Here is a 15,276-nt window from a genome sequence, read left to right on the forward strand (position 1 = left end):
GAGGACATGTGATTTCAGCAGCCAATGGCAGAAGCCCTTGTGTCTCGACAGTGTGGAGTGTCTGGACAGTGTAGATGCTTCCTGTGCTCTGCTTGGCTAGCCGCGATTTGCACACTTAAAGTTACAGGAAATAAAAAGATTACAAGCAGGCCACTCCTCTGACATCTTCTGAGCTCCCCAACCCCTCCCTTCATCAAACACGTCCCCCTGCTCATCATACAAAAGCAGTATGCTAGCAAAACTGTTAAAAGCACTGTCAATAATTTTCCCGCACTTCTTCGCCGAATGTTACCGATTTTTGCCGATTTTAAGTAAAAATGCTCGCGTTCCCGATCGCGAATCCGATTGTGCCGTATTCGTGTCGAATTAAACATTTGAGGTCGGATTTCGAACATATTCGCTCATCACTAGTTAAAATGTTAGTGTAACAGTTTGTGCTAAGTGAAAATATTGGTAATCATTATGTGTTGCATATATGTTAATACAGAAATTATGATATATTTAAATGTAAAACAACTAAATAACACGATGATGGAATTTGAAATAGTTTTTTTGTGATTTGAGACTCAAGTTCTGAGTGTTATGAGAAAAAAAAAATCTGTTCTTATCAGTTTAATATCTGATATGTCCCCTATCTGGGGACCATATATTAAATGGATTTTTAGAACAGGGAGATGGAAAAAGAGCTTGCTCTGTCCACTCCACGCATTGACCTGGTATTGCAGTACCTCCATGACCGGTGCACTCCTCTCCTAATCCAGTTTACAAAAACAGAATGAATTGAAAGCAATGTATCTTGTTTATATTGATTGTTGAATTTTTTAGGGATTTTTTTTGTTTGCTCTTTTTTTTTCCACCACTTGTTTTTTCAGGTTAAATGTTTCACAAGCCAGATGACAAACTCGTTTCGGCTGAACTTGACCAACTCTGCAACATTTAGTGTGTCTGTGCATTGCTTTTACCTATGTAGTGTAATGTTATCTATATATTTATTTAGCTATTATCTATATACTGTATCTATCATATATCTTTTGTATCTATCCCTTTGTTCTTGATGGACAGTCAGACAAGGATCTGGCTGCTTGCTACAGGTGTGATAAGATGCAACAATGTATTTATCCTTTGGTACATTGTTACACACACACCTACCGAGCCAGCTCCCTTGTCATCGTCTGCTATTGTTTTAATTCAACTGACCCATCAGGTATGTGTTACTGAGTACCACACGTTTCTTCCTTGTTTTTTTTTTTGGGCCGCTATGATTTCTTTAGTGAAATGTTGTCTCCCTCTGGTGGAGCACTGACTTCTACATTTTCTGTCTGCAGATTAAAAAAAAACAAAAACTTTGGTCTGTTGTGTTTGTTTTGAAGTGCTGCCTCTGTCTGTCTGAGCATCCTATTGCTGTTCAGCCAGCCAGGTAGACTGCTTGCAGTAGATAGAATCAGTGAATGGAACACTGCCTGTGTCACAATGGGCCCTGGCCTTTATTTTGGCTGTGTGGCAGCTGCCATGGTTAGTCTGCAGGAGAACCTGCAGCAAGTAAGTAATCAGCACCAGCAGTGGTAAGGAGAGACAGCTGCTCATTCGTTGGTTAATTTGTCCTCCTCCCTCCTCCTGGTTTTGAGGCGCGTGGGGACAGCAGGTGTCCACCTGTGGCTCGAAGGATGTCTCCTGTCCACTTGCAGCTTCCAGGACCCCTATTAAGACTTTCAGTTTGCCTCGGACCTTGGGCTTAGAGGATCCACCTCACCTAGTGTGCCCACTTTCTGTAACACCCATCTTGTGTTACAGCCCGCAGAGCCATGTATCCAGTCCCCATCATATATGATACAGCCCACAGAGCCATGTATCTAATCCCCATCATGTGTGATACAACACACTGTACCACATATTTAGTGCCCATCATGGTGTGATACATCCCAAAGAGCAGCATATCTAATCCCCATCATGTGTGATGTAGCCTGCAATGACACTTATCTAATTCCATCATGTGTGATACCGCTCACAGAGCCACATATCTAATGACCCTCATGTGTGATACAGCACACAGTGCCGTGTAACTAATGCTCATGATGTGTGATACTGCCCACAATAATGCGTATCTAATCCCATCATTTGGAATACCGCCCACACAGCCATGTATCTAATGCCCATCATGTGTGATACAGCACACAGTGCCGCATATCTAATAGCCATCATTTGTTACAGAGCCCGGAGAGCCACATACAATCCCATCATGTGTGATACAGCCCGCAGAGCCATGTATCTAATCCCCATCATGTGTGATATAACACACAGGGCCATATATTTAGTGCCCATCATGGTGTGATAAACCCCAAAGAGCAACATATCTAATCCCATTATGTGTGATACCGCCTACAGAGCCACGTATCTAATGCCTATCATGTGTGATACAGCCCACAGAGCCTTGAATATAATGCCCATCATGTGTGATACAGGCGACAAAGACGTGTATCTAATCCCATCATGTGTGGTGTAGCTTGCACAGCCATGTATCTAGTGCCCATCTTGTGTGATACATCCTGCAGTGCCATGCATCTTATCCCCATCATGAGCTGCTCTGTATCTAATCCCCATCATGTGTGATACCACCCGCAGAGTCGCATATGTAATCCCCATTATGTGTGATACAACCCGCAGAGCCGTGTATGTAATCCCCATCATGTGTGATCCAGCCTGCAGAGCAACATACCTAATTCCATCATGTGCGATATAGTATGCAGTTCCATGTATTTAATGCTCATCATGTGTGATACAGCTCGCAGAGCCTTGTATCTAATGCCCATCATGTGTGATACAGGCTGCAGAGCCTGGCCAATACAGAGGCACGAGTTCAAGTCAGGTTCTGAGGTATGAAACCAGGCAACCTCAGAAGGATAGAGGGCAGGTCGACTTAGAGGTATAAGGCAAGGTTGACTCATAAGCCATGAGGCCAGGTCAATACAGAGGCATAAGACATGAGGTCAAGCCAGGTTCTGAGACATCAGGCTAAGCCAATTCGAACATATAAGGAATGAGGCCTGGCCAGTTCAAAGGCATAAGACTAAGCTCGATTCTGAGGTATGAGACCTAGCCAAATTCCAAATCATGGGGCTAAGCCCTGAGGTCAAGCAGAGTCAGGCATGGGGCCAAGCCAGGTAATGTGCCATGAGGCCAAAACAAGTTCTAAGTAGTGTTGAGCATTCCGATACTGAAATATCGGGTATGGACCGATATTCGCGGTATCGGAGTTCCGATACTGAGTTCCGATACTTTTAGAATATCGAGTACCGGAATCGGAAGTTCCCATAATGCCTGCGCTCTGCAGTGTCTCTGAAGGATGACAAGCTGGATGGCAGCGCTCAGCTTACTGTACTTGTCATTTAGTGTTAAAGGATTTATTAAAAATAATAATAGTGTTTTCATGCACAGTCTCTTTAAAAAAGCAGGCCGGCAATTCAGCAGCGGCATACACTGGTACCCGACAATTTAGAGCAGAAAGAATAAAGCATCCATAGGCGGATTATAATGAGGGCAATCCGGGCTACCGCCCGGGGCCCCGAGCCTGCAGGGGGCCCGTGGCTCCGGGCGGGATGTCTAATGCCGGATTGCCCTCGTATGTGTGGGCCGCCGCGGCACATACCGGTAGCAGTGGCGGGAGGGGGGCCCCGGACCGCTCCCCCAGCAGTGGCCGCCGCTACTTCTTCATCGGCCGGGCCAGCACTACAGCAGTTAACTTCCCTGTGCTGGCCTGGCCGCGTCACTGCTAGGAGACACGGCCCTGTGCGCGGCCGTGTCTCTTAGCTGTGACGTCACACAGTGCGCGCCCGGCCTGCACTGCTGCAACGGAGAAGTCAGAGCAGGCAGGAGGAATGGAGCCAGGGGATGGTGAGTCTGTGTGTGTATGTGTGTATGTATGTGTGTGAGTGTGTGTGTGTGCAGGCAGATATCATTGTGTGATGTCTGTTTATATGTATTTTTGTGTTTCAAATGTGTTTATGCATGTATGTATATGTTTGTGTGTGTGCGTGACTGCATGCGGCCTCCTGCTGAGTATAGTTGGCGCCGTGCGGCCTCCCGTTGTGTATAGATGGCTACGTGCAGCCTCCCGCTGTGTATAGATGGCTACGTGTGCTCAATATTGAGTCATACAATTAATGTAAGGCTATGTGCCCACGATACAGAAATGTTCCGGATTTTTTTTGAGTGCTTCTGCATCTCCCTGGCAGAAAAAACGCATGCGGATTTTACATGCGGATTGTACATGCGTTTTCCTGCCAGGGACATGCGGATGTGAAGCGTTCTTCACTTGCATTTCCGCATGCGGGTTGACAAGCGCTTTCCAAGCGATTTTAGCATCACTTGGAAAGTGCTTGACAACTTGGTTACACTATATAAATCCATGCAACCAGCATGGATTTATATAGTGTGACCGTAAAAGAATGGTAAAAAATAAAAAATATATACTTACCTTCTGATGGCCTGCCGACGTCAGCGGTCGCGTGACCCGTCCCATGACTAAATGACGTCACGGCAGGTTCTTTTCAGACCATCGCGAGCTGCCGGCAAGCCAGGATGCATCGGATAAAGACACCGGAGGCCATCAGAAGGTAAGTATAATATTTATTTTTTATTCTTTTTTTACAGGTTCTATGGTACCCGGTCCGGAGGAGAGTCTCCTGTCCTCCACACCCGGGTACCATCCGTACATTGAAACGCATGGATTCCGCATCTACAGATGCAGGGATGCGGATTCCATGCGTTCTAATGCAAGTCAATGGCGGCGAAAACGCCGCGCTTCCGCAAAATAATTGGTAATGCTGCGGATTTTTCCGCAATGATAATCTTCCGCAGCATGTACACAGCACATGCGGATTATCTTTGGGGAACATGGCAGACCTTCTACCAAGCGTTTTTTAAGCGTTTCTTCAGCGGAATTGCCGCTGCAGAAACGCTTAAAAAACGCATAGTGGGCACACAGCCTAAAAAAAAATATTATAATTAATATTGTGCCAAATTAATTTCACGTGAACTATCACATGATCTATCACAGGGGATCATGTGACATGTCACGTGATAAATCAGGTGTGTGTGTGTGTGGGGGGGGGCCGCGCCTTCTAAACTGCCCGGGGCCCTTGCTACTCTTAATCCACCCCTGAGAGCATCACACATAGATTAGATAGATAGAAACATGTCAGTCACATATATAAGAAGTACAGTGACAGTGTTGCTTACTGCACTTGTCATTTAGTGTTAAAGGATTTCTTAAAAAAAATAATAGTGTTTTCATGCACCGTCTCTTTAAAAAAGCCGGCCGGCAATTCAGCATCGGTACCCGACAATTTAAAATAGAAAGAATAGAGCAGCACATATAGATTAGATACATAGAAACATGTCAGTCACATATATAAGAAGTACAGTGATAGTGTTGATTACTGTACTTGTCATTTAGTGTTAAAATAAAGGATTTATTAAAAAAAAATTGGCGTGGGGTTCCCCGTAATTTTAGTCTCTAGCGGAGGTTAAGCAGACGGCTGGGGCAGATGTTTGAAGCCTGGGAAGGGGATAATACCCACGGAGCTTCCCAGGCTACTAATATCAGCCCCCAGCTGAATACCTAGCCTTTACTAGCTATTAAAATGGGGGACCACCAAAAAAATGACGTGGGGTCCCCCCTATTTTAATAGCTAGCAAAGGCTAGGCATACAGCTGGGGGCTGATATTAATAGCCCTGGAAGGGTGCCATGAATATTGGCCCCCTCCCAGGCTAGAAACACCAGCCGTCAGCCGCCCCAGAAATGGTGCATCCATAGGATGCGCCAATTCTGGCACTTAGCCTCGCTCTTCCCACTGCCCTGTAGCGGTGGCAGTGGGGTAATAGGGCTGGGGTTGATGTCAGCTTATAATGCCAGCTGATATCAAGCCCAGGTTAGCAATGGAGAGGCGTCTATAAGACACCCCCATTAATAACCCCATAGTCAAAGTTAAAAAAATAACACAAGCACCCAGAATAAAGTCCTTTAATTGAAATAAACACACAATTCTTTAATGTTCTAAATTAAACCATACTTACCGTCACGCCCATTCCAGCTGAGCCAACGATCTCCTGCAATAAAAGTAAAATAATAAAGCAACCTCATCCTTACCTTTCCATGGTTCCCACGACCAGCTGGGGGCTGATATTAGTATCCTGGGAAGCTCCGTGGGTATTACCCCCTTCCCAGGCTTCAAACATCTGCCCCAGCCGTCTGCTTAACCTCTGCTAGAGACTAAAATTACGGGGAACCCCACGCCAATTTTTTTTTTAATAAATCCTTTATTTTAACACTAAATGACAAGTACAGTAATCAACACTATCACAGTACTTCTTATATATGTGACTGACATGTTTCTATGTATCTAATCTATGTGTGATGCTCTATTCTTTCTGTTATAAATTGTCGGGTACCGATGCTGAATTGCAGGCCGGCTTTTTTAAAGAGACGGTGCATGAAAACACTATTATTTTTTTTTAATAAATCCTTTAACACTAAATGACAAGTACAGTAAGCAACACTGTCACTGTACTTCTTATATATGTGACTGACATGTTTCTATCTATCTAATCTATGTGTGATGCTTTATTCTTTCTGTTCTAAATTGTCGGGTACCGGTGTATGCCGCTGCTGAATTGCTGGCTTTTCATGTAATACATTCTACATTATTCTTAGTTGTTTTCCTTCATGTAGAATTAACCTACAAGGAAAGAAAGGGTTTATTTTCATTCCGATATTTGTGTCCCATTGACTTGCATTGGTTTCCGGTATTGGAATCGGCGATATCCGATATTTTTTGGGTATCGGTCCCATCCAATCCGATCCGATATTTCCCGATATCGGAAGGTATCGCTCAACACTAGTTCTAAGACATGAAGCCAATATAGCTCAGAAGCATGAGGCAAGGCGAACTCAGGCATGAGGCGAAGCCAGGTTCTGAGACTTGATGCCAAATATGATGTCCGTAAAAATATTGGTTTTGTAAATTTTGTTGGAAAAATAAAAAACTGCTGTTAAACTTTTAACCTTTCTAACTTCCTAAAAAAAATGTTTCAAAAAAGGATGCTGATGTAAAGTAGACATGTGGTAAATGTTATTTATTTACTATTTTGTGTGGTATAACTTATATTTTGTCAATTTTGCGATATTTTCATAAATAAGTGCAAATCATATTAACCAAAATTTACCACTAACAAAGTACAATATGTCACAAAAAACAATCTCGGAATCACTGGGATATGTTGAAGCGTTCCAAAGATATTACCTCATAAAGTAACACTACTCAGAATTGCAAGGTGAAAGAGGCTTCGCGGTGAACGGGTTAAACCCACCACACCATATTTTGATGGGACACTCTTTTTGCGAAGGGGCACAATCATGTTGCAATAAGAAAACAATTGACACAAAGCTGGTAGTGACAATTGCACAATGTCTGTTTATCTTACACCACATTTTAGAATAGGCACCATGCATTCAGGTATTGCTCTTCCATGCAAGTGATGACACCTGCCAAACCTAGATTAATGCATCAAGCCCTGAATAGACAAAGGTGATTCTTCACAACAGCCAGATCACAGTTCTTCTCATCTGTAAAAGGGGTATTCTCAAGTTTCAATGTTATCCATTATGTGTGTGAAAGGAGATTCCTTTCCAATCACTGGGATCCCCACAGATCCTAAGAACCAGGGCCGTGTAAATGGAGCGGTGGTCATGCGCACTGTTACTCCATTCATTCTTAGGGAAGTTCTGAAGACTAGATCTTCTAATTCTGTAAGTTTAGAGTTCTAAACCTTCTCTGGCATTAACAACAGCAGAATAACCACACGACATGAGACCCTTGGTTCTAGTGAAGAGAAATCTTAATATTGCAGCATACCAAGACATTTTGGACAATTTTTTGCTCACAACATTGTGGGAACAGTTTATGAAAGTCCCTTTCTGATCCAGCATGACTTTACCCCAATACACAAAGCAAGGTCCATAAAGGCAGGGTTGTGTGACAATGGTGTGGAAGAACAGAGAATGGACCCCAGCCCCTTCGAACACTTCTGTTCGAACAACAGAAATTTTGAGACAGGCCCTCTAATCCAACCTCTTTGCTACTAGCATCTGCAGCTCTTTCTTTGATAAGCTAATCAGGCATGACATCACACGTGAGTTATACTGCAACGATGATATCGCTCCAAGCCAGCTAATCAAAAGAGGAGCCATGGATGTTGTCAGATAAGGGGCAGTTCTTAGGACATCCCTTTAGTGGCAACATATCTCCAAATCACACCTCACCACTTGCACACTTGACCCCATCCCACCTCCTCCCCAACCTCACCACCACAGTTATCCCATCCCTAACCCATCTCTTCAACCTATCACTAAGTTCTGCAACCTTATCTTCTGCTTTCAAACATGCCACAATCACGTCTATCCTCAAAAGGCCATCCCTCGACCCGACCACTATTGTCCCGTATCGCTGCTCCCATTCGCTTTCAAACTCCTTGATCAACATGTTCACACTGAACTTTCCTCCCACCTCTCATCTAACTCGCTCTTCGATAACCTACAATCTGGCTTCCGTCCCCACTATTTCACTGAAACGGCTCTGACCAAAATTACTAACGACTTACTTACAGCTAAAGCCAATAGACAATTCTCTATACTCCTCCTTCTAGACCTGCCCTCTGCCTTCGACACAGTTGACCATTGCCTCCTACTACAGATCCTCTCTTCCTTTGACGTCAAAGACCTTGCCCTATCCTGTATCTCATCATATCTTTCCAACCGCACATTTAGCGACTCCCACACTACCTCCTCATCCCGCCCTCTCTCTGTTGGAGTCCCTCAAGGCTCTGTCCTAGGACCCCTACTCTTCTCCATCTGTACAAATGGCCTGGGACAACTCAAAGTTCCATGACTTGCAATACCACCTATATACTGATGACAATTAGATCTACCTCTCTGGCCCAGATGTCACCCCACTGCTGTCCAGAATCCCTGAGTGTCTATCAGCCATACCCTCCTCCTTTTCCTCTCGCTGTCTCAAACTCAATGTGGACAAATCTGAACTCATTATCTTTCCTCCATATCACGAATCTTCCCTACCTGATCTATCACAATAAATTACATCACGCTTTTTCCTGTACCAGAAATCCACTGCCTCGGAGTAATCCTTGACTCGGCCCTGTCCTTCAAACTGCACATTCAAGCTCTCGCCACCTCCTGTCGCCTCCAGCTCAAAAATATTTCCAAAATCCATTCTTTCCTCAACTCTCAATCTACTTAAATTCTTGTGCATGCCCTCATCATCTCCTGCCTCGACTACTGTAACATCCTCCTCTGTGGCCTACCTGCTAACACTCTCGCACCTTTTCAGTACATCCTTAACTCTGCTGCCCAACTAGTTCATCTCTCTTCTTGCTACTCCTCCGCTTCTCCCATTTGCAAATCCCTTGATTGGCTCCCAATTTCCCATCATATCCAGTTCAAACTATTAAAACTGACCTACAAAGCCATCCACAACCTGTCTCCTCCGTACATCTCTGAACTAATCTCCGATCCTTCCAAGACCTCCTTCTCTCCTTCACACTTATTCGTTCCTCACCCAATCACCTCCAAGACTTTTCCAGAATATCCCCCATTCTCTGGAATTTTGTGCCCCAACACGTCTGATTATCCACCACATTCGGATCCTTCAGATGGAACCTGAAAACCCATCTCTTCAAGATAACTTACAGCCTGCAATGACCATGATGGCACCTCAACACCACCAGAGCTATTGCAACTCCCCAACCTAAATCTCCATCATCAAGTAGAATGTAAGCCCGCAAGGGCAGGGTCCTCTTCCTTTTGTACCAGTCTATCATTTTTACTTTGGTTACTGACAATTATATCTGTATTTTGTATGTAACCCCTTCTCATTTACAGCATCATTTTGTAAATGTTTTTCCCAGCAATATGCGCTCCTGAAGGATGATGATGGAACTCGATATTCGGATTCAAAGATTGTATTTTAGTTTGAAATAAAAATTATCTTTGAATCCGAATATCGAGTTCCATCATCATCCTTCAGGAGCGCATATTGCTGGGAAAAACATTTACAAAGTGGTATCGCCCATGAAAGCACTGTCCAGTGCACTCATTAGCTCCCAGATTTCTGCAGCAAACAGAAAGGAAAAAGGAATGGAGTGATCCACTGATTGGATCTGCATGCAGTGCCTCAAGACACCAAATAGGTGAGTGGATTGATACTGAGTATATACCCTTGGAATCTAACTACTACACTTAGAAGCCTGCGCTTCCTATTTTCTCTCCCTATAATCCCCTCTTGTTTCATTTACAGCATCATGGAATCAATGGTGCTATTTAAATAAATAATAATAATAACAGATCACTAATGTTGGCAGTGGATCAGGTCCGGCAAATTGAATTGCATATAATCTAGAAAGCAGCATAAAATGGGGATAGAAAAGTTCTCTTAATGATAAGCTCTACCTAACTCGGCCCTGCCATTGATTGAAAGCACTAAGCCTACACTCTACATAGGAGGACAGTCACTTTGAGGTCTGCAGCTCTTGCATGAGCTGGGCATACAGAGCGGTGTATGGGCTCAATAATTTTTGTGAGAGTGAATGTACACACCCATAGACATACTTATGAATCTATACTCTGAGCATGCAGATTCAGAGCGACGCTTTGATCGATCGGTGTGGGTCTCAGGACCACGACCCTCACTGATCAGTAACACTATGCAAGTGCCTTTAATATATAAAATCTTTTATGAAATGTCAGTTGCCTTTTAATAACTTATTGAGCCTAATAATATTTTTTTCCTTATTCAAAATGATTATATTTTTCCTATGGTCACACTTTACCTACAATGAGATCTGTACACAGTTGTGCCAAGTGTTTTATTTGGTAGCCAATGTATTTCTCACATAAATTTTAAATGTAAAATCCGTTTGAAGTATGATTGTATTAAAATATAAGAAAAAAATAAATGTACATGGATAGTGATGTTGCTGTAATTCTGCCAGCAGGTGGCATTAACACATGCAAAATAACGTGAACGGCTTTTATTAAACTGACATCATTTTTTTCTAGTTTACTGATTTTCCATTAGCAAAAAAATAAATAAAGAGATTTTAAGGTTATTCTTCCTGGGAAAAGTATGCAGAGTGGATTCTCTCCAGAAGGTGGCCCTTGAAAGACCGTTTTCTGCCTTCTGGAGAACTATTTTGCATGCATTGACCTCATTCCTGCTCCTGTTTGAAGATTATCAAGTGCGATATTTTCAGTCTAGCTTTTGATCCATTTTCTTAGTTAGATGTGCCTGGCGACATGTGGAAAGGAAGTCTGCTTGATTACTGCTGATGTAACATTATCTTTGGGCGATTGTTCTTGTGTGCCAACATAAATCCCTGGAGACAGTTATTCTGCAGCCTTATTTCATTATGTATCCACACAGTGCAGAAGTACAATACCTATTAGTCCCTTAGACCCAGAATTTCCACTGCTGGTGCTCAGCAACAGAAGGACATAATCCAATGTGAAAAATGTACAGTGGCATTCACCAGCCAATTTTATCCTCCTTAGTCTATGAACAGCAGAAATGCATTGTGCATTAGGGCTTCAGCACAGAAAGGGCATTTCTCAGAGCCTATGCTTCTTAGGTATGTGCACACGACATCTTTTTCAGGCGGTTATGCGCCATATCCCGCCTGAAAAAGTTGAAAATAAATGTCAAAAAGAATGAACATATCATTGTAATATAAAAACGACCTGCTGTTCATATGTTCAGTCTTTGGCGCTTAGTTTAACCTTTTCTAGTCTCCAAAGATACAAAGCGATTAAAAGAAGTGAGCAGTCCATTCTTCTGGCCGCATCTGCTTTGAAGCCAATCACTAGTTTATGCAATACATATTAAAAAAATGTTGCAAAAACTGACCAGACACCAAAAAAAGATGCTACAGAAGAAGAGATGCTAGCGTGTCCTTAAAGCGGTTACCCCCCCCCCCAGCGCGTCACACCCGGCATCCACCGCGCACTCTGCCTCTCCCCATTCATTGGGAAAGCGCTCGGTGGATGCTGGGTGTGACAAGGGCAGAACCCCGTCCACCGGGACCCCAGCGCTGAGTCACTCCTCACTTGTCGTGACGTCAGCGCAGGGTCACGTGATGCCTGTGAGCGGCCAAGGATAGCGCCGCTCACAGGCAGAAACAGCAACGTAAGGTATTTACAAAAATCCTTAGGGGCTTCGGCGAAATACATTGGGGGGGGGGGGGGGGTAATACAAAAAGTACTGGACTTCTTTAACTGCTTTCCTCCCCAAAAACTTGGCTGGTTCGCATACATCTAAAAGGCGTACTGTGCACATAACCTGGGAGCCACACAAAGGCCCAAAGCAGAGTAAGGCTGCGTTCCCACAATGAGTTTTTGACACGGCGTATTTATGAAAAAAATGCAAGTAACCTATCTTACTTAATAGGTGCAGAAATGCTGCAGAAAATCTGCAACATCAAAAACTCACGAAAAACTCTGTGGGAACGTAGCTTAAGGCTACGTTCCCACAATCAGGAAGTAGCAATGCTTTGAACGCAGTGTATATTCGCTGCGTTCTAATCACGCAGCTAAATCCGCATGTGTTTACTACACCATTCGTATTTAACGCAACCTATCCATTCTATTGTGGAAATTTGCGTCTCCACAACAGAAATTGACACACTGTGGATCCTAAAGACGCGCCGCGGGTGAGGTTACGCGCTGGCAAATAGAAGCACAGTGGGCATGGGATTTCTATAAATCCAATCCACTGCGCTTGTACTGTACAACGCAGCGGTTTGGACACAACGCAGGTGAGCTGCGTCCAAACCGCTGTTACTTCGGATCGTGGGCACGTACCCCAAAGACTGTGTGAAATAATCATCGGCTCTGAACCCTAAAGCCACGTGCACATGTTCAGTATTTGGTGAGGCTTTTACATCAATATTTGTAAGCCGAAATCATGAGTGGAACAATTATAGGAAAAATAGATTAGAAACATGTGCACCACTTCTGCATTTTTTTTACCCATTCCTGGTTTAGGCTTACAAATACTGAGGACATGGAGGTTCTGATTGCTAATATTTTGAGATTATGTAACTATTGTTAAAGAATTGCTTTCAGAATTATTTTTATTTACTGGTCTGATGGTAATAGATACAGTATGTAATAAGTGTCCGGCCATAGGGTACAAGTCTGCAGTCACTCTGTGATGCAGACTTGTGAATCCTCACATCATGCGTACTATGCTGATGTGAAGATCGGTGTACTGCTCAGGTATGCTGGTCAATTAGAATATATCACACAATACAGAAGTATGGAAGGACTATGCTGATTGACGGATTTCTGTCTCCCTGCATCTCCCAGCAATCTGTGTCTGATGAAGGTCAATGTTTTGGGGCCGAAACGTTACACTATATATTTCTGGACTGCCAAAAATAAAAAGATCTATTTTTTTTTACTTTATTTTTACGGAATGGAACGCTTCTTGAGCACTTGCTCCTTTTCACATGAGTGCTATATACTCATATCTATGCTTATCAATCATAAGCAGACAGCAACAATCAAAGGCAAGAACATTGGCCCCCACTGTAGTTTAGAGCAGGTTTGTCAATGTGTGAGATGTAATCACAATTATGTCTTCTGTGCTCAAGCAACTTGTACTCGCTCTGCAGTGAGAGAAGGCGGTCATTACATCTCAAACAGGAGCAGTCTGCTCAGGACTACTTTTCTGCGAGATATGACAGCCTACTCTGATCTCACTCTTTAGCAATTATAAGTTGAGTGTAGCAGACATAAGTTTCATTAAGGTCACATCTCTGGACTGGCAGTGTGAGGGAGGGGCAGTACAACAGGGGTGACTGTGCTAGAACAGGAGGAGAGCTGGTAGAAGGGTTTGTAATGTGACATAGCTAAACTCAGCTGTGCTTCTCCACCCCCTACAGCAACCTTATCTGAAAGGTGTTAGGCATCTGTGCTCTAATCATGCAGGAGGTTAAACCAGTGCTATATATTTACATCTGCTCTAAACTACTGTACTACTGTGGGTGTTTTCTTTTCTGCTGTGTTGCTGCCTGCTTATAATTGGTCAGCATCATACAGGGAGAAGAAGTACACACCCTCAGTGATAAATTTTTTTTGTTTAAGTCCAAGTGAGTGTTAGCTCATAGGGGTCAAATACTTTGATTGCCAATATCTTCACGACAGAGATGCAATTTTTTTAAAAAAGTTTTATTTAGCTCTTCAACCATTGTTACATCAGGTGTCCAGTTCAACATGAAATATTTGGTGAAAGGTCCTTTATCAGGAGTTGTTCCACAATTAATTATAATAATAACAATTTAGTCTGTTAGACCATCATAAATGTAATATTTTGACTGAAGTCACTTCTATTGGCACCCTGTGTTGTTCTCGGTTCTTGGCACCCTCGTTCTGGAATCATAAGAACATCAATATGTTACTAATACCAGGAGCATTTTTTTTTTATTATTCCACTTGTTTTTTTGTTTTTTTTAAAGTTCTACATGATGTAACAGTCTAAATTAATATTTTATTGTGGGACAACCCTTTAACAGAGGACCTGTCACTGGGTCAAAAGTGTCTAGTTTTGCTTTTATTTTATTGCGGCTGCTTCTTAAGTGTTCTGTAAATTAATTTTTTTGTTTTGTTTTAAAATCCACCCTACAATTCCAGAGAGATGGGCCTTTTTATTTAGTGCACCCAATATGCTACTTTTTATGATCTTTACCAAGAGAGCGTTGCTTAAATTCTGTTGGGGCATGTCTTTATGCTGCCCTGTGAGCAATACACCCCTTAGTAAAAACCATGAAAATTAACCTATTGTGATTTTAACACTAAAAAACAAAACAAAACAAAAAAGACCTGGAATACTCAGAGGAGCAGCAAGAATAAAACAATACGCCTTCTTTAACCTGTTGATAGGCCCTCTTTAACTGTATAAATAACACAAGTCCTATAAACTTAAGTACACTACACAGTATCAAATACAAAGTTACGAGTTATAAAACCGCAGATACAAGAAATGTTTCAGAGAAGAACATAGACCCACATGAATCAAAAATGGCATACCATGCACCAAAACTTTAATGTATTCACTTTAAAGGGATTGTCTACTACTCGGACAACCCCTTCTCAATCACTATGTTCCCCACTTATAAAATGACAACTATACTCACTTCAGGTGTGGGCG

The 15,276-nt window shown here is 42.8% G+C and overlaps 1 pseudogene; it reads left to right on the forward strand.

The window, feature by feature from the left end:
• Positions 1–543: 543 nt before the first annotated feature.
• LOC141254696 (U2 spliceosomal RNA) lies at positions 544–750 on the forward strand (annotated as a pseudogene).
• The last annotated feature ends 14,526 nt before the right edge of the window (positions 751–15,276 follow it).

This window comes from Phyllobates terribilis, unplaced genomic scaffold (genome assembly GCF_046119375.1).
Source record: "Phyllobates terribilis strain yellow unplaced genomic scaffold, ASM4611937v1 Scaffold_2__4_contigs__length_985480577, whole genome shotgun sequence".
Taxonomy (NCBI): Eukaryota; Metazoa; Chordata; class Amphibia; order Anura; family Dendrobatidae; genus Phyllobates; species Phyllobates terribilis.